Here is a 27,656-nt window from a genome sequence, read left to right as displayed (position 1 = left end):
TGGCAATGTCACTGCCTTTCTCAGCCAAGGGTGTGCTTGACCCAAATGCTGGCTTTGATCTGTATGTAGACATTGCTCCAGCAATCATAATACCACTCAGCATGGGATTAATTTTTGATTCCATGACTGGTTTGAAATTATTTTGCTTTAATAAATTCGAGTGGGAGGAGAATATTCTTACAGAAATGAGAATGAGTCCAAATAAAACTGTGTGTAGCAATGCAAAGTAATTTTCCTGAGAGCTTATGTGAGCTGAGGGCAGACTTGTAAGCTCTATCTCAGCTTAGATTCTCAGAGTAAATATTTTTTTAGGCTCCTTATCCTCCAGGGTTTCTACCTAAGTCACTCTGAAAGTAATGCCTTCTATTTATTTTCATTGAAACTACATCAGATACAATGAGCACAATAATGGTCTTTTACAGAGCAAATTCTCAGCTACAAAACACTATGTTTTAATAGTCACCTGTGCATTATTGCCAGTGATGAACAAGAACCTCCATGCTGTGTATGTTACCACCACTGAAATGGACCGCCCACCACCTCACTGTGTTCACATCCAGTGCTTGGTTCCACAAACTTTCAGCAAGTATTGAATGTCAGAGGGTGAAATTTTCTCTGCATGGAGAAATTCAGTGACACACGTTTGCCTCACGTGCACTTCTATGTCAGACTCCATTTTGTCAGACAGCCCCTCTGCTGCCATCTGTTGCACAAAAACAAAATGCATCAGAATGCTGCTAGGAAGGTTCAACCTCTATTGCTATCCGACTAACATTCACCTCTGACGTAGTGGGCCAACAACAAAATAGGAGACATTACTTTTGGAGCAGCCCTCATATAAGGAAGGAGTGACCTGTCGCTTGCTCTGTTGGGATATACTGACTTGGCATTTGGAATTCTGTATGCCATCACATAGTAAAAAGATCTCCTTCCACTCCTGTCTTCTCTCTCCTACAGCAAGTGAGAGCACAAATTGTACACCCAGAGAATTTAGGAGTCTAATTCGCCCCTTCTGCTGTTTCAATCTCAAATCATGACCATTATTCACCGCACTTTCTTTCTAACTTGCCTTTGGTGTGCCATTTTCTGATGATCTTCTGCTCTGCTAGTGCTACTGCACAGATTTCCTTAGCTGCGCAGGTACTAAGCAGCCTCCCACCTCCTGTACACACATGGGACAAGGGTGTTCCTTGGCCCCTGCCAGTCCTTCAGCACACCCAGGAGATGCAGACAGTCCATGGGGAACAGCATCTGGCCCTTGTGCCCTTCCAGACATCTCCCAGGGCCTGCTGGCCACATACTGCTTACTCTCAGCCAACTGATGCCAAGGAGCTTGCTAATGACTTAGCACCAAAAACACACCCAGCAATGTCCCCTGGGTTTTGTCCTTCAGTTTGTGTTGTGTGTGCACAAGGAGGGACAGGACTTCATGCAAGCTCAGAACTGATGTTGGGCCAATCCTGCATTCACTGCAGATCTGAAAGCAGCAAGATTTAAACCACAGATTTCCTTGTGATTTAGAGGTTTAATTCCTGATGGGACTTGTCACATCACCGCTTTGTCCCTTTGTTCTCACAGGAAGTTTCTGATTCCAGTCATTGCTTACTGCTGTTGCAAGGGAGGAAAGTGAGTCATGGTGTTTCCTATTGGCCTGATGAGATATGCAGAGGAACGACCTGCAGCAGGCTCTGCCCAGACAGCCCAGTGCCTGGCAGAGATCAGGGAGAGAGCTTTCAGATTCATTAGTACGACTGCAAATTTATTGCTCGTACCAGGAACAGACAGAAATATGTTTCCCCTGTGAGCAATCAATCCGGGAGGGAGCAGCTCTGCTTTGTCAGGGATCGGGATCAGGCAGGGCCATACGCACTTTATAGCTTTCACCTCTAATTTATTGTGGGGACAAAGCAGGGGAGGAAAACGGATGCGTGCAGAACAAAGATGGATGTGACCTTTCCTCTTGCTCACCCCTCTGCATGCTCTCTGGGATCATTTCCATTTTCCAGGGGTTGTTCAGCCCATCCAGAGGACACACTGCAGTGGCTGAGCACCTAGGCCAGCTGCCATTCTCCTCTCCTCTCCTCTCCTCTCCTCTCCTCTCCTCTCCTCTCCTCTCCTCTCCTCTCCTCTCCTCTCCTCTCCTCTCCTCTCCTCTCCTCTCCTCTCCTCTCCTCTCCTCTCCTCTCCTCTCCTCTCCTCTCCTTTGCTGCTCTGCAAGTTTAATTTTAGTGGCTGCTGCAGGCTCTGAGGTCACACAGGAAAAAGTGGAGAACCAAATTAAGGGGAAGACAGTGAGCATGGACCAGACCTAGGGATGGAAGGATATGAATGTGGCTCTGTCTTTTCAGCCATCACTGCATCTGAGAAATTGCACTGGCACAGGCTGCCCACAGAGGTGGTGGAGTCAATGTACCTGGGAGTGTTCAAGAAGTGTGGAGATGTGGCACTGAGGGACATGGTTAGAGGGCATGGTGGGGGTGGGTTGATTGTTTGACTAGGTGATCTTAGTGGTCTTTTCCATCCTTAATGAATCTGTGATCTTTCTCATCCTTTAAAAGGTGGATCCTCATCTTTCCATCCTCCAGATGGAAGGACTAAATAAATAAAATTTCATGTTACTGACTCAGTTGCTCATATTCTTGAGTCATTTGCAACCTGTTGGCTCTGTAATTTTCATGAATCTCAGAGCCAGCCCTGCTTTCTGCTAGGGCTATCCCCATGGAAGGTGACAGCTCCTTACTGCCTGCAGGGCTCAGATGTTGAGGCAAGAAATATCTCTGTATCAATAAGCACGTTTCCAGAACTCCTCACCCGGGAATGCTTCACATCCCTAATTGCCCTGATGCCATGAGATAACTTATCCATATATAAATACAAACAGAGGCATACATGCACATAACAGATGCCTGCAGTGCAGGGAAGAGAAATTCAGGATTTTGCTTAGCTTTGCTTCATATCAATTAATGTGATGCTCCTGTGAGAAGGGATGTTTGATTTTTAATCAAAGCAGGATTATGAAGGAAGCACATTTTTAATAGAGATGAAGTGTGTATATATTTCTCTCCTACCTATGCTTTATAAAATTCTGTACCAATGAGTATGAATACCAATCTTTTTTTTTTTTTTTTTTGGTGAGGGTATGAATTTTTATTCAAAATGAAGCATAGAAAATAAAAGTTACAGCTAACAGCATGTCGTCTCTGCCAACGAAGTTGTGTCCAAGACTCATTTCTTGCACTGATGCACGAAATACTCATCCTGCATTCATGCCATGTCTAATTTCTGTCCCTTCTCAGCAACTCATCCTGGGCTAGGAGTTTTTGTACCTTCTATGCCATACCTTGGGGGCAAGGTGGGAGAAGACACTGGGAAGTGTCTGTGGCATTCAGTGCTGTCTCTGCCTCTTTCAGAACAATATCGTTGACAACTGGAAATGCTTATCCTCGTAGTATTGCAGAGGAGGGAGGAACAATAAAAAACAGTGAAAACAGCTGACAGAAAAGAAAGAGAAATAGAGCCATCCATTGCTCTCCGTGTTTGGAGGACAAGATCAGACAGGCTAGAAGTGAGCAGGCTTGCTGGTGAGGGAGCGGGGAGAAACAGGAGAGGCAAACTCTATTTGAGTGCCAAACGGTTTGGACATATGTTCTTAGCCTTAAGACTGAGTCAAACCAAACCCTGCAAGGAATCTATTTTTTTTAAATCACTGAATAGCCAGATTAAAAGCCAATATGGTGTGGAAATAATTGGGAAGATATTATTTCCTGGTTCCCGTGGGAACGTGAGCAGGGATACCCTGTGCCAGTTGTTGTCAGCAGCAGCTATTCTGAGAGGACCCCAAGTACCAGGTTACAGCAGCCCAGGCTGGGAGGGCACGGACTGCAAGAGCAGCTGATCCCAGTTGTCCCAATTAGTCTACTACTAGTGTCATCACTCTGCTCCTTAGCCTGCAGGTGAAAAGGAAGCGACCTAAGTTACACCCTCCAGCATTTGTGAAATGCCACATCCTGCCAAAAAGCAGAATGGCTTCAGCTTGAGTGACTTGGAGTATGGGCATCGCTGTTCCTTGAGTTGGGTTTGTGTGCTCAAAATTCTGCTCTTTGAAGAGATTCATTGAAGAAACGCTCTTCCTCTGCAGTGGGGGGGAGGACCGTGGAGGAGAGCATCTCTACACGTATTCAGATCTGGTGAGGCCACATCTCAAGTACTGTGTTCTGTTTTGGGCCCCTCACTACAGGAAAGACATTGAGGCCATGGAGTGTGTCCGGAGAAGAGCAACAGAGCTGTGAGGGGTCTGTAGCACAAGCCTTATGGGGAATGGCTGAGAAAATTGGGATTGTTTGGTCTGGAAAAAAAGAACCTTCCTGAAAGGAGGTTGTGACAAGGTGGGGATCAGCCTCTTCTCCCAGGTAACAGCAGTAGAACAAGAGGGAATGGCCTCAAGCTGCACCACGGGAGGTTCTGGTTGGATATTAGGAAACATTTCTTCTCTGAGAGTGGTAATGCATTGGCACACGCTGTCCAGGGAGGTCTTGCAGTCACTGTCCCTGGAGGTGTTCAAGAGCCACATGGCACTGAGGGATATGGTTAGTGGGCATGGTATGGATGGGTTGATGATTGAAGCTAGATGATCTTAGTGATCTTCCCAACCTTAATTATTCTATGATTCTATGATCTCACTGGGTCAACCCAGCTTGTCTGCAGGGTCATGGGAATCTGCATGAACTTCTCTGATATGCCCCGTTTCTCATTCCTGTTCAGAAGATCTCCAACTGTCCTTTTGTCCATTTAATTTAATTGGTTTTATTACTGCAGAAATATATATTTTTTAAATCAGGTTAATTAAAATGTATTATAGGTACATGGGCAAGCAGCAGCAGTGGATATGTTTGCCTTGGGAAACAGAAGTGCTCTGGGTCAATAGCTGTCCATGTGCTGGCTTTGCTCTTTGTTCTCCTTCTCCTCCTGGGCTATTGCTGTATTTTTGAGCTGAGAGGTTCTACATCTCAAGTGGTTGGACAAGGGGAGAGGTTTTGGGGGAAAGGAGGAGGCAGGGAGGCTGATGTGTCAAAGAGGCAGCAAGGTCAACTTTACTGTAGTGTCAGAAAAATGCCTGCCAGGTCCCCTGTGTTCCTGACAGTGGGCTTCTCTCACAGTGCTTCTGCCAGGTGTGGCTTACTCTAGTAAGCAGACATTCAAAAAAGAAGAAAAGGTGGTCCCTGTTCTCCCTGTGAATGTACGAGAAGTTACATGAATTTTCTCCATAGTCCATCCTATTTGTGAATTTTTGTGGCCACATCTCAATCCACCATTAGTCATGGTGAAGCAGCTCTTTTTCCAGTGGAAATGGAGGTTTTGAGGGGGTTTTGGACACATGACAGGTAAGCAGCAATAGGAGATAGTTGTCATGTGCAGAGTGCTACTTCTGGAAACTTTCCCTCCTCTGAGGCCAAATTTCTTCGTCTTCCTTAATTCAGTGATTCTGAACTCCCATTTCCTCTTTATTCTGACTTCTGCATGGCATTTCTTTTCCATTTCTGCTTTCAAGCTCTTATATGAGTTTGGCCAAAACTGCTCAATGTCATTCTTTTGTTTCCTCTTTCAAACAGTGCTCGTCATATCCTGTCTGGCCCTGTGCATTCTAAAGGATGCTCTATTTTAACGCTAAGTGTGTGAGTTTGGGATCAGAAAACAAGAGTCTTTTATTATGCAACTGAACAACAGAATGAGGTTCTAGTGTCAAAAGGAATCACAGAACAATGTAGGCTGGAAGGGACGATGGGAAGTCATCTAGTCCAGCTCCCTGCACAGAGCAGGTCAGATGATGGCCATGAGATTTTGTCAGTATTAACAAACGACTCTCTTTATTCCTAGTTAGATTTTTCATTGTTTGAAATTCTCCTTTATTGTAAAGTAGCTGATACCTACATGTAGGAATGGGTATTTCTGATCTCTGAGGGTGGGAGAAGAGCCTTAGTTCAAGCAATGGTGTAGTCAAAGACAAAACACAGTTACTTCACCCACTTTTCACTGCTTGGTCTGATAGAGATGAGTTCCCCTGGTTTGCGTTCATTGCCAAATGACTGATGACTTGTGCACTGAAAGTGCATCATCCAGGATGTCAGAAGACCAGGATGTACCCAAAGTGGAAATTTCTTCTAATGTTAGTAGAGGATTACCAGACACAGCTCAAAGGTAGCTATTGAATACTCAAATCCGCATGGGAAATGGCAATTCTTCAACAGTCAGGAAAAAGCACCAAAGGATATTATATTGTCTAACTCCCTCCCTACATACCACAGTCCCACAGGTACATTTACAGCTAAGACAACCAGCAGTAAGCAGCTTAACAGAACCAATGTCATGTTTGTTATCACAAGACATTAGTGCCTCCAGGCCCAGCTCCAGGTCCAGCTTTGTCACCTGGAAGAGCTCTGGTTGTGGCTTTTGACGTGGTGATGCTAATTCATGCCAGCTGAGGATTTATTGCACTGAACTGTCCGTGTCTCAGCACAGGAGATGGGTTGATGCTGGTTATCTACACAAGGAGAAGGCTGAGAAATCTGGGGCTGATTGCCCTCTCATTTTCAGTAATTCAAGACTGCTGAAATCATACCAAGTTTTCTCTGTGTAGGAGCATAATTCAGTCTGATAGAGACACTAACTGTACAGTAGAGGCTAGGGAAAAGGCAATCATTTTCAAATTGGAAGAAAAAACACCTAACCAACCAGTCTATGTGTAAATCAATAAATCTGAATTTCTCTAAGCTTGTACTCGACACTACCGTTTTGACTAGGGACATAGTTAGTGGGCATGGTTGTGATGGGTCAGTGGTTGGTCTAGATGATCTCAGTGGTCTTATCTAACCTTAACATTTCCATGATTCTATGATAAGTACATCAATTTTAAACCATAAATGTTTATGATAAGTCTATAAAGTTTAACGTAGGTGTATATGTAGTACATGTAGCACAACAATAAAGACAGACAGTTTTCCTAGTAAATAATGAATTATTTAAAAGTTTGTGTCCACAACAATACATACATTTATAAAACATAATTATTCTTGTATTTTGTAATGTTATGTCAGCATGAGAGAACTAGAAAACTTTGTTCAGCTTCACAGAGCTGTGGTGTTTTATATGAGCCACTCATCCAATTTAGCACACTAATTCTGCTTGAATCCTTTTTATTTCAAACTTTGATTTCAGTTATGCTTAACCCAAAGGAAAGCTAAGCTTAGCAGCTTTTCCAAACTGGGAAACAGGACAGCTGGTGAAGGCTCTGGCTATCAGTGAAACTTGAGCCAAAGACTGTTTCAGTGTTTCTTTGGTTTTGTTTCCACCCCTAACCTTCTTTTGCCCAGCTCCAGGTGTGCATTTCTTTAGCAGATCCCTGATAGGTTGCTTACAGCCTTGGGGTGCCCAGTGCTAATGTTTGTCCCTTTTCCCATCACTCTCAGCTTGTTGATGCCACATCCCATCCCAGCCTCAAACCTTTGCTATCTTCCATGCTTGTTCTCCTGTACAGTGCATCGTTACCTCGAGGTCATAAATATTTCCTTCAGTACAGAATAACTACCATCTATATAGAAATTATGGTTTTACCACAGAATTAGATCAAAGAAAAATAAATCAGACAGTAGCCATCATGATTACTAGTAAAATCTGCTGGCAGGAGCTCAAGGAGACCTCCAAGCAGGCCAAGGCACGTTTAAACAAAGCCTGGCTAGTCCTGTGAGCTTGCAGAGAGAGGATGAATGAAGCCTGTGGCCTTTTACCATCAATAGTAATGCTGAATTTAGTGGGATAAATAATGACAGCAGAATGAAAGCATCACAGAGATTTGGCGTCCAGACTGACTCTTGAGAAACAGCACTAATAACATCTTCTCATCCTGCTAATTTCTCGGTCAGAAGACTGTTTTAGGACAGAAAGCACTATATTAAATATTTGCTCAAAGAGAGACAGAAAAATTACTCTGCACTATACTTTTGTAAGAAGTCCGTTATCACTTGAAAGATGTCCAATTTGTCAAACGTGATGTACCTTAGATTAGACACTGCTTCAGCTCTTGACCTCGCTGACCCTTTCCTCCCAAGTCTGTTCCAAGATCTTAAGTGCAGCAACCTAAACAGTGGCCAGGATCTTTTGTCCTTCCTTTCAAAGTCAACTCTTTCTTTTGTTGATATTTTTCTTTTATAGTGGGATTCAGCTCACCAAACTGGAGGTCTGCAGTGTGGGAGCCTATTCCTGATAGTGGCACTGCACATCAGTGGCGAGAAAAGGGTACTTCAAGGCATTGAGTCTTCTTTGCTTAGGTATCTGTTTTAAGATGAGATAATAGAATCCTCTGCAAAAAGTTTTTCCAGACACATGATTTTATTTTGTTGTTGATCTCTGAGGCATCAGAAAGTGGTTTATAAAATATATACGATATTAGTAAGAATTATATTCCTTTTAGACATTCACAAGCACATTCCTATGTGCACTGTAACATACTGCAATGAGAAGGTGGGAATAGTGAATAAAGATTGCATAGCTTTTTTTCCTGATTTTCAGTAACTGAAAAACTTTGCATGACAAAGTGCCAGGGGACAGAGATTTTTGTAAAAGTATTGTGTGATCTTTGGATTCAACAACGTTGATCAATGTGACACTAGGTGGCATTGTATAAATACGTATAAAGCTTTGTGTTTTATCTTTCTGTTTCAAAGGTACGATCAAGTATGAAAATCTCACTGAAACGAGTGGGTTTTGTTCACTGGTTTCTGTTTTCTGTTGATTGTAGTTTGTGATTTAGCATCACTGAAAAGTGTGGAGTAGTCCAGAAATAAAGTACATTTCATTGCTTCATCTGCTGGTGGGAATCTACAGCTCACAGTCCTTTTGTTTATACAATACCTACTACCAGTATCTTCTAGAATATAACAGAGAATATATTCAGTTGTCATGACTTCTTATCTTTTGTGAGCAGCTGAAGGTCTCACTGGTTCAGTCCCAAGGTGGCCAGTGAGTTTCTGTGAATCACCACAAACCATTGAGCATCCTTCTTCTGAAATAAATGTCGCCCACTTGTTTTTAAGAACTCCTGTCAGCTAGATTGTGACTCTCAGGAATCACATCAGGATATTGTGATGACTCCTTTTCTTGTAAACTTGTTTGAAACACCAACAAATCCAAACAGGAGGATGTTGATATGCACATCACGGGAGGAAATTAATCTGCTTTTTTTTTCACCAGTGGGAGATTTTGGGTGTCTCAAGTGTGAAATTATTCAATAGGATCATGTTCACACTGGAGACAGGTAAATAAACTAGATTAAAAATTTTCTTTGGAAACAGCAAGATTTCACAGCCTGTTCTGAACACTGAGATGGACAAGATCTTAAGAAAGGGAACAGTGCAGTAAAGCAAATCCTCTTCACTGATTATTCTTTCTAGGCCGATGCAGATGTTGAGGAACACAACCTGACTCCAAACGGAAGATGGCCCCTGATGGCCCAATGCAAAACTGACTGGAGCCAATGCAAGTGAATCTTCACCAACCTGGTGAAGAGAACTTTAAGATAGGAAAGTTCTTGTATCTTTTCTGGGAAATCAGTATGACTGGGCACTCTCTGGAGTGCTGACAAATGTGCAGTATAGCTAACTAACAGGAGGAACTGGAGCTCTGCGTGAAGCTCCAGGACTAAGACCTCATGGAGATCACAGTGACTCCACAGGATGAGTCATTCATTTGAAGTACTGCAAAGTTCTTTAGGAAAGACAGGCTAGAAAGCTGAGAAGTCATCATCCTTTTTATGAGAGAATGTGGGGAATGCCTGGGGCTTTGTCTTGGTCTGAATAATGAGCCATAATCTAAGAGTTGATGGATCAGTATTAAAAAGTGTTGTTATTGTTGTGGATGTCTGATAGAAATAGCCTGATCAGGAAAAAGTAGTCAAGGCATTTCTCAGTCAGCTGGAGGAAGTCTCACATTCACAGGCCCTAGTGTTCACGAGGGACTTTGACCATCTGAATAGTAGTCAACATTTGTGGAGGGGAAGTTACGCCAGATCAACCTAATTGACTTATACAGGAAATGATGACCTTGGTGGATGAAGAGAGGGCAGTGGATGTGAACCTTAATAAGACTTTTGACTGTCTCCCAAAGCATCCCTTTGCCTCATAAGTGAACTGATGAAGTATACGGTGGGTAAATGTAAAGCAAGTCAGACTAGAAACTTGCTGCACTTTTGAGATAAAAGACTTCCTCAATGCAAGAAAGACACTGAGGCCCTGGAGCAGGTTCAAAGAAGGGCAACAAAGCTGGTGAGGGGTCTGGAGCACAGGCCTTATGAGAAGCAGCTGAAGGAGTTGGGATTGCTCAGTCTGGAGAAGAGGAGGCTCAGGGAGACCTTATTGCTCTCTATAACTACCTGAAGGGAGCTTGTAGTGAGCTGGGGGTCAGCCTCTTCTCTCATGTAACTGGTGAGGACTAGAGGGAATGGCTTCAAGCTGTGCCAGGGGAGATTTAGGCTGGATGTTAGGAAATACTACTTTTCTGAAAGAGTGGTGAAGCACTGGGAGGTGGTGGAGTCACTGACCCTGGAGGTGTTCAAGGAACAGTTGGATTTTGTGTTGAGGGCCATGGTTTAGTGAGAACTATTGGTGATAGGTGGATGGTTGGACTGGATGATCTTGAAGGTCTTTTCCAACCTTGATGATTCTGTGATTCTGTGATCAAACAGTATGAAGTCCAGCAACTAGTGGGGTACCCCAGGAGCTGATACTGAAGCCAGTACTGTTTATCTTCATTAATGACCTGGAAGATGGAATAGCTTCTGATGGAGCAGTTTGCTGTCAGTACAAAACTGAGAGGAGTCCTTGATGCACCAGACTCCATGCAGACAGACCTTGAAAGGATGGAGAAATGAATGGGCAGGAGACCTATGAAGTTCAGCAAAGAGAACCTTGAGTTTCTCTCTGCTTAGGGCTGAACCTGTGGCTCAAATCTTCAATTTCCAGAACATCCGGAACTATTTTAAGCAGGGCAGAGTGATCGGTGCTCTGCAGGACTACCCCAAAGCTCTGTTCTGCTGCTCAGGGACAAAAGTGGCAGATGTGTGCACTCTCATTTTTGGAAAAAGACTGGTTATGACCAAAGCTATATTTACTTCTGTAGGCTGGCATATAAAACTTGGTCCTGCTGGAGCCTGTAAGAGAAGAAATTGGCTTTCAATCTTTAATATGATTTGGTACTTGGACTGACATGTTTTGTACTGGGGAGATTTCACACACAAAATATTTTAAGTTTTGATGGGTAAATAAGCAATATCTTTGGTAATTGAAATGCTGTGCCATGTTAGTAATACTGCTATTAAGTATAGGAAATTTATTTGTCTTCAGTCATTTGAAGAAGCAGTCTGTCTGAGGTTCATTCTAATGTCCTCGAGATCCACCCAACCCAAACAAACAAACATGGATTGCAGCTAGAAACTTTCACGTGTAAGGAGAAAGCCATCCTTTCTCATCCTAAGGAACAGCCAAAGCTACCTCAGTGCAGAAGGTGGGAGGTTTATGTGAGCAGTAAAGAAAAAAAAATATATTGATGGTTGGACAAGATGATCTTGAAGGTTTTCTCTAACCTTAATGATTCTATGATTCTGTAATATTTTAGGGAAAAGAACTGCTAAAAGTTACTTTAAAAACAAACAAACAAACAAACAAAAAACCCAGAGGTTATTTTCCTTTTGGCTAATTCCATTATCTTTTAAATACTTTTAAAACTTCTCAAAAAAAAAAAGATCTTAATAAAAAAAAAAGATATTCTGTGTTAGTGTAATTCATAATAGTACCAGATTATTTAAAATGGTTTAAAATTAATTAAACTCCTTAAAGTAATTCAATGATTGTAGGAAAATAGATTACATAGGTAGTGATTTATGGTGTGGTTTTCACAAGATGGAAATAAACCAACCAAAATATTATAAAAAATACATTTCTTGTCAAACACAACCCTGTAAAACATTTTATGTTTTATTTATTTTATTTTAAAAGCTTGAGATCTCCAGAGGAGAACTGAATGCTGCAATGATTAACAGACCTTAGTAATTGAGCTGGCCCAGGAAAAGTTTCCTGTGCTTGCTTGCCATCTTCGAAAGTACTTTCAGCCAATAGAGCCTGTTTTACTGCATTTATGGATCATTGTTCCTATTTCATAGGAGACAGTAGGGAAATGAAAGTGTGCTGAGATCATGGGGCAATAGAACTCAGCACAAAGACCGATTTATTTCTATCTTTAATAACTGTGGGGAATGTCACAACATCTGTTCTTTGTGACTATGGAAAGCATTTGGTCAACCTGCCAGTTAGCAATTATTGCATTGTACCGACAAGAATGAGCATCACACGATTTTAGACATATGGAAGGTGCCTGTTGGGATGAATTTCAATCTGAGTTGTAGAACTGAGCCAAAAATTCACAATCATTTATATGACAAATTTGGGTTCCCTTCTGTCCATCTTTCTGATCCCTTAAATATGATGTCTAATTCATTTCTTACAAATAGATGAGTAATTCCCTGGAGTTCTTTGGGCAAAAATGAAAGGTCTGGAACTCTCTTCTGGTTTTGCCTTTGTGATTGAACATCCTTGCACACTGGGCAAAATAATTGTAATAGATGTCCTTGTGGTTGCTCTTTCATGTCATTGTCATGCTGCTGTGTGACCACAAAGAAAGCTGATCTAGCCCTTGGTGTACCTGATAAGCAGAGGAGAAGGGAAGATGCAGGGTAAAAACCTCCTAGCTGCTCCTTGAGGAAAGGGGCACTTCCCTAACCTTCAGAGCTACGAGCCCTCCCCCACCATCCTACCTCCATGTTTTTATTCTCTCTCTGCTCCCCAGGATGTGCTTCACCCCTTGAGCTGTGCCAAATACTGAGATAGTGACTGCTGAGTATCATAGTATCACCAAGTCTGGAAAATACCTCCAAGATCAACCAATCCAACCGTCTACCTACTCCCAACATTTCTAACTAAACCAGCTTCCTTAGTACAACATCTAAGCAATTCTTGAACACCTCCAGCAACAGTGACTCCACCACCTCCCTGGGCAGCCTGTGCCAGTGCCTGACCACCCTTTCAGAGAAGCAATCTGCTCTAACATCCAACCTGAATCTCCTCTGGTGCAACTTGAAGCCATTCCATCTCATCCTATCACTAGTTATGCAGGAGAAGAGGCCAATTCCCACCTTGCCACAAACCTCCCTTTAAGTGGGAAAAGTTCTGTCAAAAAAATAGAGTGCTACTACTGCATTTCTAAATTGTTTCAAATTGCTTTTGATACACACAGACTAAATGACAGCTTTATTTTGAGGATTTATGTTGGAATTTTTCACACAGTTTGTAAAGAAGGAATCCGAGTAGCTCTCATGGTACCAGATCTCTTGGTGCCTTGTTTTCTCCTAGCTTTAAAATGCAGACAATACTTCTCATGCACAGACCACAAATCATTTTCTACAGAGACAGGTGTTACAGAAATGCTTATGTCTTACTTAGGATGGGCAATGACTGGCTTGGAAATCACACTGGATTGGTATTGTTACTGCATTGCATGACTCTACTCACATCCAGCTCTGTTGGTCATGGCATTGGAACAGGAAAGGGAGGTTTGGGTTCTCCTTGGGTTCTGCCAGGATGTGTTCATCCTGATTTCTGTGTTGAATATTTCTTCCAGCAGGCTAGCAAAGAACAGTTCCTTCTCCTGTGAGACTGACATGATATTTCTCAGTCATTTCAGATGTTAGTTCTGCTTCTATATTTATTTTTCATGTACTGGAGTGACTTTCCTATCCTGTATAACACCTTTGTCAGCACTGTCATGCAGTTCCCACCTTGGCATAATTCTTCCCAGCAGAGACTTTTTATTGGCAATTTCAGCTAGTGAAGGACATTTGTACCTGGAGAGGAAGGTCCCTTCTGCATCTCACGATTACCATACTACATGTACGACCCATGAATTCACAATATTCAACATCATATTCAACTCACTACAGATTTTATGTGCACTCATAAAAACTAAACCTCTGGGCCTTCCTTTTGGTGAGAGAAATGGAAGGCAGAATTGCACTGACATTATGGGCTGTCAAATACAGTCATGCTCCCTCTTCCCAGTTAGACAGAATTAGGCCCAAAGCTTGAAAATGGGATGCTCATATTGCCATCCGTTGGTGATGCTGCTAAGTTGCTCCCTGAGTAATTACTCCTGATTTTGGATGCAGTACTGTGCTCTGATCTGAGCATGATGCGAAAGGGCCCAGCCCACCCTCCTGTGGATTGGTTCTCCTATCCTCCTCCTAGGATCCTCTGGTGTAATATTTCCAAGGCTCCATCTACCAAAATGCCCCTTTTAAAGACCAGAACAAGCAAAGAACTTCTAAAAAGTTATAGCTAAACCTAGACAGGCACACAGTTTTTCTGGTGGCTCTGGAATAGCAGTAACTGGCATCAAGATGGGATGGCAAGATGGGGATGAGTGGCTGGGGACAGACTGGGGCACTGATCTCTTAGACCATGTCAGCTGCAGGCAGTATGGTGTGTCCAGTACAGACATTACGTAGTGCAAGGGAGAGGACCCAGACTGGAGACCACAGGGAGCTTAATTCTTCTTGCTAGGTCCAGACTTTGCCTGATGAGCAGATGCCCACTACAGCTGACTTGCCTATCCCATCTTTATTAGAGTTTTGGTGCTTGATTGGTTCGGCACTGCTTTATGCCTTTATACAATTAATTTCATTTTTCTTGGCATTTGAATGACCTTTTTTCCTCAGACCTTCATTTTATATTCATCTTCCCACAGACAGATTAATAGTGTGCTCTAATAACAGGTAAGTGGTGCAGTAAATACCCTTGGGTCTTGTTACCATTCCAGAACTTACTGTTTAAGGAATGTGGCCCCAAATGTGCTGGCAAATGAAAATAATTAGTCATAGCCCATTTCAGACAACTGCTCTATGCTGTGCTCTCTGTGTGCACTTAGCAACATACATGTGGCCATTGCAAACTACTGGTGAGGTCCTTTTTTCAAGCAGTGAGTCTGACTGGAGCTGGTGGTGTCACCATGCACTTCCCTAATATCTAGTGTACTTAGTGTGCTTGGCATACAGATTTCTCTCATTCTGGGGAAACAGGCTGATGCTTTAACTCATAAATAAAATGCAATGGTGTGGTGTGAAAGCTGAGGAGAAACTGTGATGTGTGCTGGAAGGTGCATCCCTTCACTCTTACCTACTCTTTATATAATCTAGGGAACCTGCCTTAGCGGGAGGTTGGACTAGATGATCTCCAGAGTTTCCTTCCAACACTCCAGTTCTGCAATTCCCATATTTTCTGTAAAATCTGAGCTCTGCCATGGGACAGTGGTGCCTCCTGGTTCCTCTGGCAAGATAGTGGCTATTTGCATAAAATCTAAATTAGAATGTAGTTATAATTGATTTCATAATCAATTAAATTAAATTATTTTCAGGCTCTGTGCTGCCATCTGATGGCAGAATCATCCTTTTTTTTGGGGACTTGAGATCTTGGACTCATGGTGAACCCAACCCAACTCTTTCCAGATCACTGTATGGAAGACTCACCTTTTTCCTGCTATTCCAACAAGCGTACCTGCCCTCTATGATAACAACTCCCATACAATGCTCCCTTCACACATCTTGTTGGCTTGGTGGGCCTCCATCTCACAATGCGTTAGTGATGGGGAGCTATTCATTAGAGAAGCAAGCTTTTCCACGTTCGTTTCTTTGGAGTTTTCTCCTGCAGTACATAATATGGATAGAGCTTGAGCCTGAAAAGAAAGAAGAGCTCCTCTTTCTGGTGATACAACAGACCCATTGCACTGAACTTTGAGATTTCCCAGATTTTATGTAGGAGCACAAGTCTCAAGAAATTTTTTGTAAACATATATGTGAACAATATCTTCACTTTCCTATTAAACAGACTTGAGGGGAGCACGTTTGCTTTAACTTCATTTCCACAGCTATTGCTACCCTGGAAGATTACAGCCGTTCTCTCAGCCAGTTCTCTCCATCATTATTAATTTCTCGAGCATTTAATCAATTTTGTGCAAAGAAGCCTGCAGACATTCCACTGCTCTGTATCTGTTGAATTTGCAGTGTGGCAACCTGCATTAGTAAATAGCTGTAGTTCTTGGAGAGCAAATCAAATCAAGCCTTTTTATTAGTGTAAGCAGCTGCTCTTTGCAGCTTATTTTTTTTTCTTCACTTGCTGCTTGTGAGTGATCAAGACTCTGGGCTCACATGAGGCCTCCATCCCCAGTTGCTTTGTTTGGGCTGACCCTTTGGTCTTTGCACACAAAGGCTAGTTTACAATTTCAACTTTAATGAAAGCAGAGTGCTGGGCAAACGGCTAGGTTGTACCAGATCTTTGCTGGTCTCCTCTAAGTAAAAAAGGGAGTAAAGGATAAGCATAAGTCTAAGGAATCACTGAAGTCCCCACCTCAAACCTCAGCTCTGTGCAGTGGATTGTTGCATTATTCAGTCTGAATGCAGTGTAGTTGCTTGGTTTCTAGGTCAGTTGCTGAATATTTTGCTATTCTTGCTATTTTTGGCTGAAGAACTCTATCCCCCTGTTCTTTCATTTTTCTCTAGTCAAAATTCTAGTTTAAAGAAGCGTAATATATACTTTGAAATATCACTGTTGATAACAATATCCTTGTTACCTTAACGATCAGAGGAAATAGTACGGTATCTTTAAGACTTAAGGAAAAAACACATTTGCATATAGGATTAATTTGGTGGTAGAAAGAGTGGCTTAATATTTTCCAAAAGCAATGCCAAGATTGGCTTAAAATTATTTGTTATTGATGAATACTGGGGAAACTGCTCTGTATATTTGAAAAGATTTACTAGTCTGGAAAACTTTGAGGACTTTTGCACGGATAGATCATCCAGAAAGTCACCACAGAAAGTTTCTCTTAGCTTAGTATTCTCTAGTGTCTGGTGTTTCTGTTACCACTCATCAAGTGGAGATAATATGACTTATGTAGTTACTGACATTAAAAAAAAATGAATAAGCACATTGCTCGTTTGGAGGCACTTCTAGTTTTTACTGTACAACTGCACAGACAAGATATTGGCAAAAAGCTTTTAAACAAGGAGTTGACTTTTATGAAAGAAATTAGTACAAATCTGTGGAAAAATACTGAGGGGCCACTTTTGCAGTGGATATTATTCTACAACTAATTTAACTACTTCTATTTATAAAGCAGATACAGCTGTGGAAAAGCTTTGTAAGGAAACCTATAAAAATGTAGCTTCCATTCACTGTTAGCCCTGAACTGGGGATATGTTCTCCTTCCCATTGCCAAGCCTGCGGATAATTTGCTTTATTTTTCTATATGTGGAAAACACGTAAAGTTGACTGGTGGCTGTAATGTAAAACCAGGAGACTTCTGCGGTTTTGGCTGGGGCTCTCTTTTACAATATGATTCTGATGGAAATAAAACCAACCTTGTTTCTTGGGAGATGGAACCAGAGTTGCCATCTCCTCAAGTAAAATACTCAATCTGAACTGCAAAGATGGTGCAGCTTTGCCGCCCATGATGATCCCTGTCTTCCTCCTGCAGATGCACGTGCAACCTGCCCTTGATCTCAGAAAGGACAAAAGGCCTCGCTGCAGGTCTACTATGTAAATTGTGTTTAAATTCTCACTTGGTAAGTATTTAAAATTTGTTTGTTTCCATTCCCTTGAGCTTTGCCAAGTTCATAATTATTTTAATGCTCTTCTCAGTGTTTGGAGAATGGAAACCAAGTGGTTCTGTCACCTTTTTCCCAGTCAGATTTGCTTTCAGATGGCTGTGTTTTTGGATCAAAACCACTGAAGAAGGATGTTTTTTCATAGTGTTTCTCAGGGAGATTTCATTGCAGGAATGTGCTGTTAACTTATGCTAATATTACCTTTGGCAGTAGCACTGTTCCTGCTTAATAAATACAGTCCAAACGGACAGAACAAGTTGGATGAACTGACCAAAGTCTATTTTTCTATTTCTGTCAGACTTCTGTGTGTGAAGAAAGATTTGACTGATAAGAAGTCCCTGAGTGATCTGTCATGGTGTCTATTTCAAAAAGGAGCTTTATTATAACGGAGCCCAATCAATTACTCTAACTCACATTCCGTGGCTCCAGGCAGCTGACAGTTACTTGACAATTTTAACTCAGAAAGTCAAAATCCTGGTGACAGACCATTTTCACCTATATAGCCCAAAGCAGAAAATATTTTTACTCCCTCTGTTACTGCTGAGATAAATCTGTTTCTCAGATTTATCTAATACACACAGCGTTTTGCAGAATGCTGTAGAGGAAGTTGTGTGGAAACCTCCCTGAGGAAAGCTCCAGCCCATATTCATATCAGGGTCACGCTGGATGAGGCTCTGAGCACTTGATCAAGCTGTAGGTGTCATTGCAAGGGAGCTGGACTATATGACCTTTAAAGGTCCTTTCCAACTCAAATGATTCTACAGTTCTATGATATTCATGTGCCTTCATTCCCCAGTGCCAAATGAAGTTGGTTCAGCATCACACTGGTATAAGTGACACCCACCAGAGACTGTCATTGCTAAAACAATTGCCCTTCTCAGTCCTTGCTGCATGGGCAAATGTGTAAAAGAGTGAAGGAGCCATTTGGTATTCTGTGCCCACACCAAAATGTTTGATACAAACAAATACAGGCTTCTGGCTGCTAATGTTCATCCCTATCTGCTTGCAATCAGAGCGGAGATGAGTAAGACCTTAATTCTTTGGGAACTTGGCAGACTTTGTAAACAAGATGAAAAATGATGTTGGAAGGGAGCTGGGATTTCACTGCTGCTGGTCTGAGCAGGATGGATGCCTGCTGAACATGTCTTCTGTCTACTAAAGATAATTAGAATAAAGCAGCTGGATTTTAACATTAGCAGGCAGAGTGCCTGTTATGCCAAAATCTTACAAGTGCCAATTGCTTTTTCCATCTTTTGTGAAAATTTCAGTTATTTAACACTGAAATTTGCTTGTACAAAACTGACCACATCTTGGAAAATTTTGCATCCCATGCACTAATTGTGATTGACACATCACATGTCATGACAAGCTGGGAGGTCAGCAGTACTGACACTAGATTTCTCCAAAGTCCTGTAGAAATTTTCTTGTCTATCATAGAATCATAGAATGGCTTGGGTCGGACTGCTTTAATTTACCTACTTAGAGCTCACCCAGTAAGAACTTCAGCATCACAAAAATAATTTATGTGGGTTTTTCTGAGGATAAATTAGTGGCTGTTCTGATAAAGCAAGGTCTATGCACTCTTAATTCAATTTAAACTGAGAATATTGAGAACATTTTCATGCTGGCTGCCCCTCAGTATGCATTTAATCAGCTTGAATTCTGATTACAGACAGTGCTAAACCCTGGCTTGTGACCTGCACTTAGTAAGTTTCATTAGAAGTGATTTGGACATCACTCAGATAGAACTAGAAGCACTCAAGCTAAAAATAGGGAAAAAAAAGAAAGAAAAAAAAAAAAAAGAGGAAAATTAGAATAACAACAACAACAGAAAATAAACACAAAATAGAAAAGCACCAAAACACCCAAATAAATGTAATTGCTTTGTTTTAAGATGATGTCCTTTATTTTGCTCACCAAGTGATTTCAGACAGAGCAATGAATGACCAATAAATTCTTAAATTAGCTCTGTCTGAGCTGAGCTGCATTGTTTGGGAACTCTCGCTGTGTCCACATGAGGCGTAGGCTATTTATCCTCAAAGTCATCAGAATTTGTCTTTGTTTCTCTGTCAGCCTTGCTGTGCGTCATGCTGGGGGCAGCCAGAGGACACACAAGGACTGGAGATGTGGATTCTCTGAGGGCTTGAATTATGCTGAGACTTGAGTGTGCTTTTCCCATGCAGACTACAGAAGATGATTCCCATATCAGAGTCTGTGAATCTTGTTGTTATCAATGGTGCATTATTCACTGGGCATCTGACTCTCGTCTCATGGAGTGCTTGGCTGCCTCTCAACATTGTTACAGATCCTTATGATGTCCTCACAGACCTTCTCAATCCTGATGGTTTTTAGAGCTTGCCAAAAATGTTCTTCCATTGTCAAACATGCCCCTGTTCATTGCAGGGGAGTTGGACTAGATGACCTTTAAAGGGCCCTTCCAACTCAAACGATTCTGTGAACTTCTGTTCTTCTTCACCCAACACATCTCGGAGTCCTGTGGATGATCTTCCAGAAACTTCTCCAAAATTCCTTCCAGATTATAAACTTTCCAAGCAAAAAACTATCTGAAATTTTGAGACGGTGTCTGCTTGTCACTGTGGCCATGACAGGCTGTGCCATGCTACTTGGTACCTCTCCATGTATTACTGATTGGAGAAATGAAATGCACATAGACTCACAGAAATGTTTAGGATGGAAGGGACCCATAAAGATTATCTAGTCCAATCCCCTGCAATGAACAGGGACACCTACAGCACCATCAGGTGCTCAGAGGCACATCCAGCCTGACCTTGCATGTCTTCATGATGCATCCATCACCTCTCTGGGCAACCCGTTCCAGAGCCTCACCACCTTTACTGTAAACAGTCTTCTTCCTTATACCCAATCTAAATCTCTCCTCTTTTAGCTTGAAACTGTTTCCTTCTGTACTATCTTTAGAAGAGACAGTCATTTTGGTAATTGCGACTGTTTTGTTTATAAATAGGCAGTCTTCACAGCAGGTTTTGGCTCAGAAAGCGCACAATACCCACTGTAACTGCTTCTTTCAGCTTAAGGCCTGAGAAACAAAAGTAACTTTAAGGCAAACCTCTTTATCATGGCATTCCTTCCTCCCTTTTGGTGCATAGCTGGTTTTCCAGCCTTCAGCCAAGAGCACTGAACACAGACCAAATGAATTACGTCCTTGGCTCCGTTACTTAGTTCCACCTCCTCCACGCAAAACATTATGTCAAAAGGACTCCTCCAAAAGCTTTGTGCTACTCCCTGGGGTTTCCTGCAGATCTCTGGGATATAATTTATCTGATCCAATGCTTGTCAGCCTTCCTTGTTTTGCAGTGTCCAGCTGTGTGCAACAGGACAGTACTTCATCCTTTCAGTGTTTACCTTACCCCTTCCCCACCCACCTCCACAGGAAATCTCACCAGAGCTTTTGCAACATGAGTGTCAGTCTTCTGTTTCTGGGATGAGAAAAGCCAGAAAATTCTTTTCATCTGCAAGTCAGTCTTCTGGAACGTGGAACTTTTCTGCCATACACTAATTTCTACTGCAGAAAAACCTTTGCCTTCATTGCCTTTTTTATCTGTCTGTTTGCTCCTTTGTCTAATTTTTGCCTTTGTTTTTATTCGTTGTGGCTTTTTTTTTGTTTTGCTTTCATTTGTTTTGTGCTTTTATCATTCTCTGTTTTGCATTGCCAAATTTATTGTAATTTACTTTATGCCCATGGCATAGTTTGGGGTTTTCTTTTTCCCAATATTTAAAGTGCTTTATCTTTTTCCCCTGAATGTATGTTTATATTCTTACAACTCTCATGGAGTTGCAGTTTTAAAACATGTACATATGACTGCAAGAAAAGAAGTTACTATGGTCTCACAATTTATTGCTGACGAATTGAATTACTTAACTTTCCTGGAATAAAAGAACTCATATTATTTTACAAACAGTCTATTTTTTAATTGCTAAAACTCACATTAAAGAGTGCGATCCATAAGGGTGTCTTCTGAATAATGTAATTTATTCTCAATGAGATTATTCTCTAACCATAACCACAATGTTCAGAGACAACCTGGCACAGCAGAGGGGCACACTGCAGCACAGCAAACTATTACACAGCCAGCTGAGCAGAAAATTCACTGCCTAGGTGCTGGCCTCTGGGTTAAGAGTTAAAAGCATTGCTGAGATACTTGAGTTGTGAGGTTGCCATTTCAGTGCTACAGCACGAGGAACTTAGTAAAGTCTTTGGTTTTATTTATTGACTAAATGAGCTATCCAGGGATTAGCTTTGTTACTCAATGCAACGTGCTCCTAACAGATGCCAGATACCGAAATTCCCCATGCACAGTGATTTGTCAGCTACAGAAAATGTTGCAAGACTTCACCATGCCAGGGGTGGTAGGGAAAATGCTTTTTAGGATATCCTCTCCAAATCTGTTTTGGAGGACTTAAATGTAATGATGGGGCCAGTTAGCAAAGCAGGGCAGCCTCTGGTGTCAGGCATTCCTCAGCTATCAAGCTGGGCCATGTTTTGCCTTGGCTTCTCATCTGCACAGTGGGTGCTATCACCTGTTAGCTCTTGCTGGGATAAATGACAGGATGAAAAGAAGCCACAAGTAGCATTCTGAGGTAAATATTTTAAGGGACAATCAGAAAATATTTTGTATGTTGTAAGGAAAAAAGGCCTCTGCTTCTCAGTGCTTTGTTGTCACTAGTCATAACCTCTTTGAGCAAACGCACTTGAGTGTTTCCAGTGCACATATGGCAAATCAAAATATATTTGCTTTACCCATGTCCTTTCTTTGCTAGAGGGACCCATTCATCTTGATCTGGGGACTGATAAAACTAAATTGGAAATTAAAAATGTACTTGTTATTATACAATTATTTAATGGATTATTAATATAATTGGTTACCAAGTGATGTGGTTGATGCCCTGTCCCTGGAGGCTTTCAAGGCGAGGTTGGATCAGGCCCTGGGTAAGCTCATTGAGCTGTGGTGTCCCTGTTCACTGCAGAAGATTTGGATTAGATGGCCTTCAGATGTCCCTTCCAACTATAAGGATTCTATGATTCTATGCTTGGAAAGTTATAGGATTTGGCAACCTTCTGCCTCTGGTCATATACTGGCTCTGGTCCTTCATCTGAACTGGCCATCTGAAGAAGAATCTGTAGGTGTGTGGCCACTGAAGACACCTAAGTCTTCAGGTGGAGCCTGGTTAGAAATGGCCAGGTGAAGGGGAAAAGGCAAATGTAACAGAAGACGGTTTGGGACACCCAGGTGCTTTAACATAGCTCTGCAGCTATACCTAATGACCATCTCAGGACAGTGCCCACAAACCTTACAGAGTCAAGAACACAAAATAGAGTGAAAGTGAAGCATTTAATGAACTTTCTTTTCTAGTTCTATGTTTTAGTTATAGTATTCTTACAAAATTCCAGTTCAGTATGAAAAGGAATTCAGCAATTTTTATTGACGTAAAGTTTTATTGCACATGTACTATTGTATGTTGGAAAGTTTTGCTGTTGGTTCAGAGCCAATTAAAATACAATTTAAAAAAGAAAGAGTCACAATGTACTGTTATTTATGAGACTCTTATCTCACACTTTTGTGTGAGGTCTGTGGTTTCTAGTCTAGACCGTCCAAGTGTGAAATCTGTATTTATTTATTTGTCTCCTAGGTGATTATGGTTAGCTTGGATGAATTCATAAATCAAGCAGTGCTTTGTCATATTTATTTCTTTTCTATTAAAAAAAAAAAAAAAAGTGTAAGTACTTGGATGACTGTACTGGACTGAAAAAACTTGTACAATGCCGGGCTTTTGGATCTTCGTGCTATTGTATTATAATGCCTCAGGGTATGGTTGTCTGAACAGGTAGACATTACTCATTCTTCACTGGACCAGTTTTCTGGAAGCAGAGTTAGAAGCACTAGGGGCTTGTCGGGTATGGGGGAACAGCAGGATGGAGCCAAAGAATTAATCTTCCCTTCTACCCAGCCCTGGTTATCTGAAGGACTTTGGGACCCCTAAGATGACCAGGGTCAGAGTTCCTGCCATCTAAATAGAGGCTCCTGGACTGGGACTCTGAAGGGATGGGGACAGTGACTCTATTGATATAAATTGTGGAGAAGGCAGGGTTGGAGTCCTCATAGCATAAGGACAATGAACAACAGGGAGGTGACAGAGCAAGGGCAATTTCACTTGGACACAAGAGAAAAAGTGTTCATCATGAGGGTGGCTAAGCTGTCCTCTGGCAACAGAGGGCCAGTGATCTCAGGGTCACTGAGGGCGACTGAGGGACGTGGTTAGTGGGCATGGTGTGGGTGGGTTGATAGTCGAACTAGATGATTTAGTGGTCTTTTACAACCTTAATGATTCTATGATTCTGTGTTGTTGGACATTTTCAAAAGTCATTTGGAGTCCTATGACTCCACTGTTAATGCTGAACTTGCTTTGACTTAGGATGGGGGCATACAGGATCTTTGCAGATACTTTTTCTAATTTGCTTTTACTAAAGTAAATGATTTTGCTTATGGAAAATGAAACTCCTACAGTGTGTCACAGTGTTTATTATGGACTTGGAGGTACAGTACTGGGCTTACATTAACTCTGTGACAATAGGTGCTCTTTTCCCTGGAGAACTCAGATATATAAGAAAATGCAAGTACAAGATTGAAAATACTGCCTTTGTCCAACTCAAACTCAGTTCTAATTTTGTCTCTTTTAAATCAGTATGTAACACCATAAAAAAAAAAAAAAAAAAGAAAAAAGAAATGATGTCTCGTATTAAAGTGTAGAAAATCATTTTCTAATGCAATAACAAGTTGTTCCTTGAGCAACAGGATGGATGACATACATGATTCAATTTTGTGGTTCTGAAAATATATGAGTGTAAAAGAACCAGTGTTCATAGTACTCATAGTGTTTTTCTCCTATGCAGACTTCCATAGTCTTTCTAAAGGTTTGAATTCTTTCTGTCACATATCTTTTGATAAGAGCAATCACTGGAGCTTGATCTCAATTGGATGTGGTGAAACCTGTATGAATGTAATGTGCTTAAAGCTCCATCAGAGTGTTCAACAGTTGCTTCAAAAAGCATCACGGAGTGGAAGATTGATATATATATATATATATAAATATATTAAGACTGATCATGTACACTTCATTTCTGTAGAAAATTTGGGTAAAATGTAAAGTATATCTAAATGCATTCAGCGTGGTTAGCCAAAAAGTGCCAAGTTTAGGTTCAATTAACAAACTTGTTCCATGCCCACCACCTGTTGGTGAAGAATTTTTTCCTAACATCCATCCTGGACCTCCCTCAATACAGCTTCATGCCATTCCTATGAGACAGGGATGGATGCTGGAGTGTAACTCTGTAATGAAATGGACAGTACACTGTGCCAAGGAGTAGCACATGTGCTTTGCAAGAAGCTTCACTCATGGGGGGTCTCTTTTTAATAGATGGCTGTTGCATAGCTGATACAATCAAAAAGTCAAATGCACATATGAATTGAGATTTAAAAAGTTTTTAAAATAATTGTAGGGATATAGAAACAATTTACAGCATGGAATTACCTTCTGTGTTTTCACTCCAGTACAAAAGAAAGAATTTCCCCATGAGGAAGATACACAACATACCCTTGTAGATGTCATATAATCTGTCCGAATAAAATTGTTTGTTGTAGTGAGTCTATCTGTCAGCATAAATATTAACGTAGTGTTGCTTAGCTTCATATAAACATTGCTTTTTGGCCAGACACTGAAGCTGTGATCTGGAAAACAGAGGTGATAGAGACCACAGTGGAATCAGTGAATGTCAATGAGGCTGAAGTCTACACTAAACAATGTTGACTCCTTCTTTAAACTGTGGCTTGGGGACTGAATGAATCAGACCACCTTTGTGACAGACTGCAGGTCCTTTCTCAGTAAGAATAACAAATAGACACTGTTTGCTTTTTTTTAAGCAGTGCTCTTTGGTCTTTCATTCAAATACTGATACAGAAAAGAGAATAAGAGGGTTCCTACCGTACTGGTTACTGGTTTCTCTCTTGTCATGACAAGACAAATGGGAGGAACCAACTTTTTCTGTGCTGTCTGGCACACAGAAACGATCATTTTAATTCAGTGCATATGGTTGTTTCCTGAGCCCAAGGGTCAAAAGTGAGTCCTTCACTCCCATATATACAGCATTGAACCTTCTATTAATGAGGACACTACTGAATTCCTTCAACTCATCTTGTTATCCAGCTAAGAACAAGGGAGTTGGAGCACATTCTCCAAAATGTAATTCTGCCAATCCTGTCATTTCTGCTTAGCACGATGAAAACACAGAGGGAAGCCTCCTTGCTGGTAAGATACAAGCATCTTCCAGCCATTAGCTATTTCAGAAGATGACTGAAAGGAACCATTGCTCTTCCCTAGAAACAATAGCCTGGCTCTGTAGTCACTCCTCATAGCCAAGTGTAGTAGCCAAGAGTCCCTACTTCCACAGCTGGTCCCAAAGCATCTGGAGTCATTCCCTTCTTTTCATACTTATCCCAGCTCTATCAGTTTAGGCTTTTGGAAGGTTAGTGCAGAGAATCTACCTCTGGTTTATCTGCTTTTCATCTATACAAGGTGTCTCGCTCCAATTTACAGGAGGGATAGGAGGTTCTCAAGCTTTGAGACAATGATGTAAAAGAATAATCTCTTATAGAAGGGTATTTCTAGGCTGGGAAAATGACAATCTAGAAAATGAAAACTTACTTGAGCAACTTAAAAATTCCTTGACTTCTTTCCTTTAGTAGATGTGGGTTTTGCATTATAGAAGATATTAATAAGGCACCTTTTTCAGTGTAACTGAAGTTTTTAGAATTAAATTGTATGGGCTGAAAAATAGTAGCACATATCTTATCCAGCCATTCTATAAGAAACTTGTTAACTAAAATGAAATCATCTCTGGGGCTAAGTTGTCTAACTTACTTTTGGTAAGACAATCAATTCAAATCCTTGAGCCTTACTTTCTGCAGAATTATTATGTATCTTCATGGGGGTAAGAAAAGGTGGTTTGGACTAGGATGTAGGAGCCTTACAAGGAGATTGTGTTGGGCATATTCAGGAAACGGTGTGACTGTTCTTAGAAATTGCTGAGCAGTTGTATCAGAAGGGGAGACATGTAGTTTGTACCATATGGAGAGTCCTACTCAGAGAAGCACTGCGGGACTGACAATGATGTCTCTTGGACAGGTTTAAAAAAATCTCCCTGTACTGAGAAACTCTTGTCCAGTCGGTGTGTTCACTCCTCCATTCTTCCCCTCTTTGCCCTCAACTTTTCTCCAAAAGCGATCAGAGCCATGAAGTCAAATGGAAGAAAGCACAAGGATTAATTTGTTGTGCAGCAGCATAGCTCCTCTACATCAGTGCACAAAGAAGGAAATCCATTCTTGTTGTAAGCTGGTTCAAAAAGGGAAAGATTTGTACATGGCTTTGTAGCACAATATAGTAGTATTTAGTTAAAGAAAGTCCATCTTGCAGGTTACAGCATAAGCAACCCAATCAAGCTCATAATCCAAGGATGCCCAGTACTAAAGAGAAAATTAGCTTGCATTTTAAGACATCATTAAGATTTAAGTTGAACATTAACTAGGAAAATGTGGATCATTTTACATCCTCTGATTGTTGCTCAATGTCTCTGATACCAAGTTACGATGCTATTACTGCAGACAAAAATCAGTTTAGTACAAAATTTTATACTGAAGTGAGAAAGCAAGAAGAGAAAGCAAGAAATATGTTTATAGGTATTATTGTGATTTTATAATGGCAGCTGCAATAGAAAGTTGCACAGATGGAACCTTCCTCTCACAACAGATTAACATTTTAAGTAAATTTAAGCAGTTTTTAAAATCCAGACTGGGTTTGGCTTTGAGAAATT

General features: G+C 41.3%; 1 protein-coding gene across 1 annotated transcript in view; it reads left to right on the top strand.

Annotated features, from left to right (window-relative positions):
• Positions 1-27,656, top strand: part of LOC146545833 (uncharacterized) — a 55,757-nt gene that overhangs the window by 416 nt on the left and 27,685 nt on the right. The gene's annotated exons all lie outside the window — the stretch shown is intronic.

Source organism: Meleagris gallopavo, chromosome 1 (genome assembly GCF_905368555.1).
Source record: "Meleagris gallopavo chromosome 1, MGAL_WU_HG_1.1, whole genome shotgun sequence".
NCBI classification, from domain to species: Eukaryota; Metazoa; Chordata; class Aves; order Galliformes; family Phasianidae; genus Meleagris; species Meleagris gallopavo.
The sequence above is the reverse complement of the archived record's forward strand: the minus strand, read 5'-3'. Positions and strand labels throughout refer to the sequence as shown.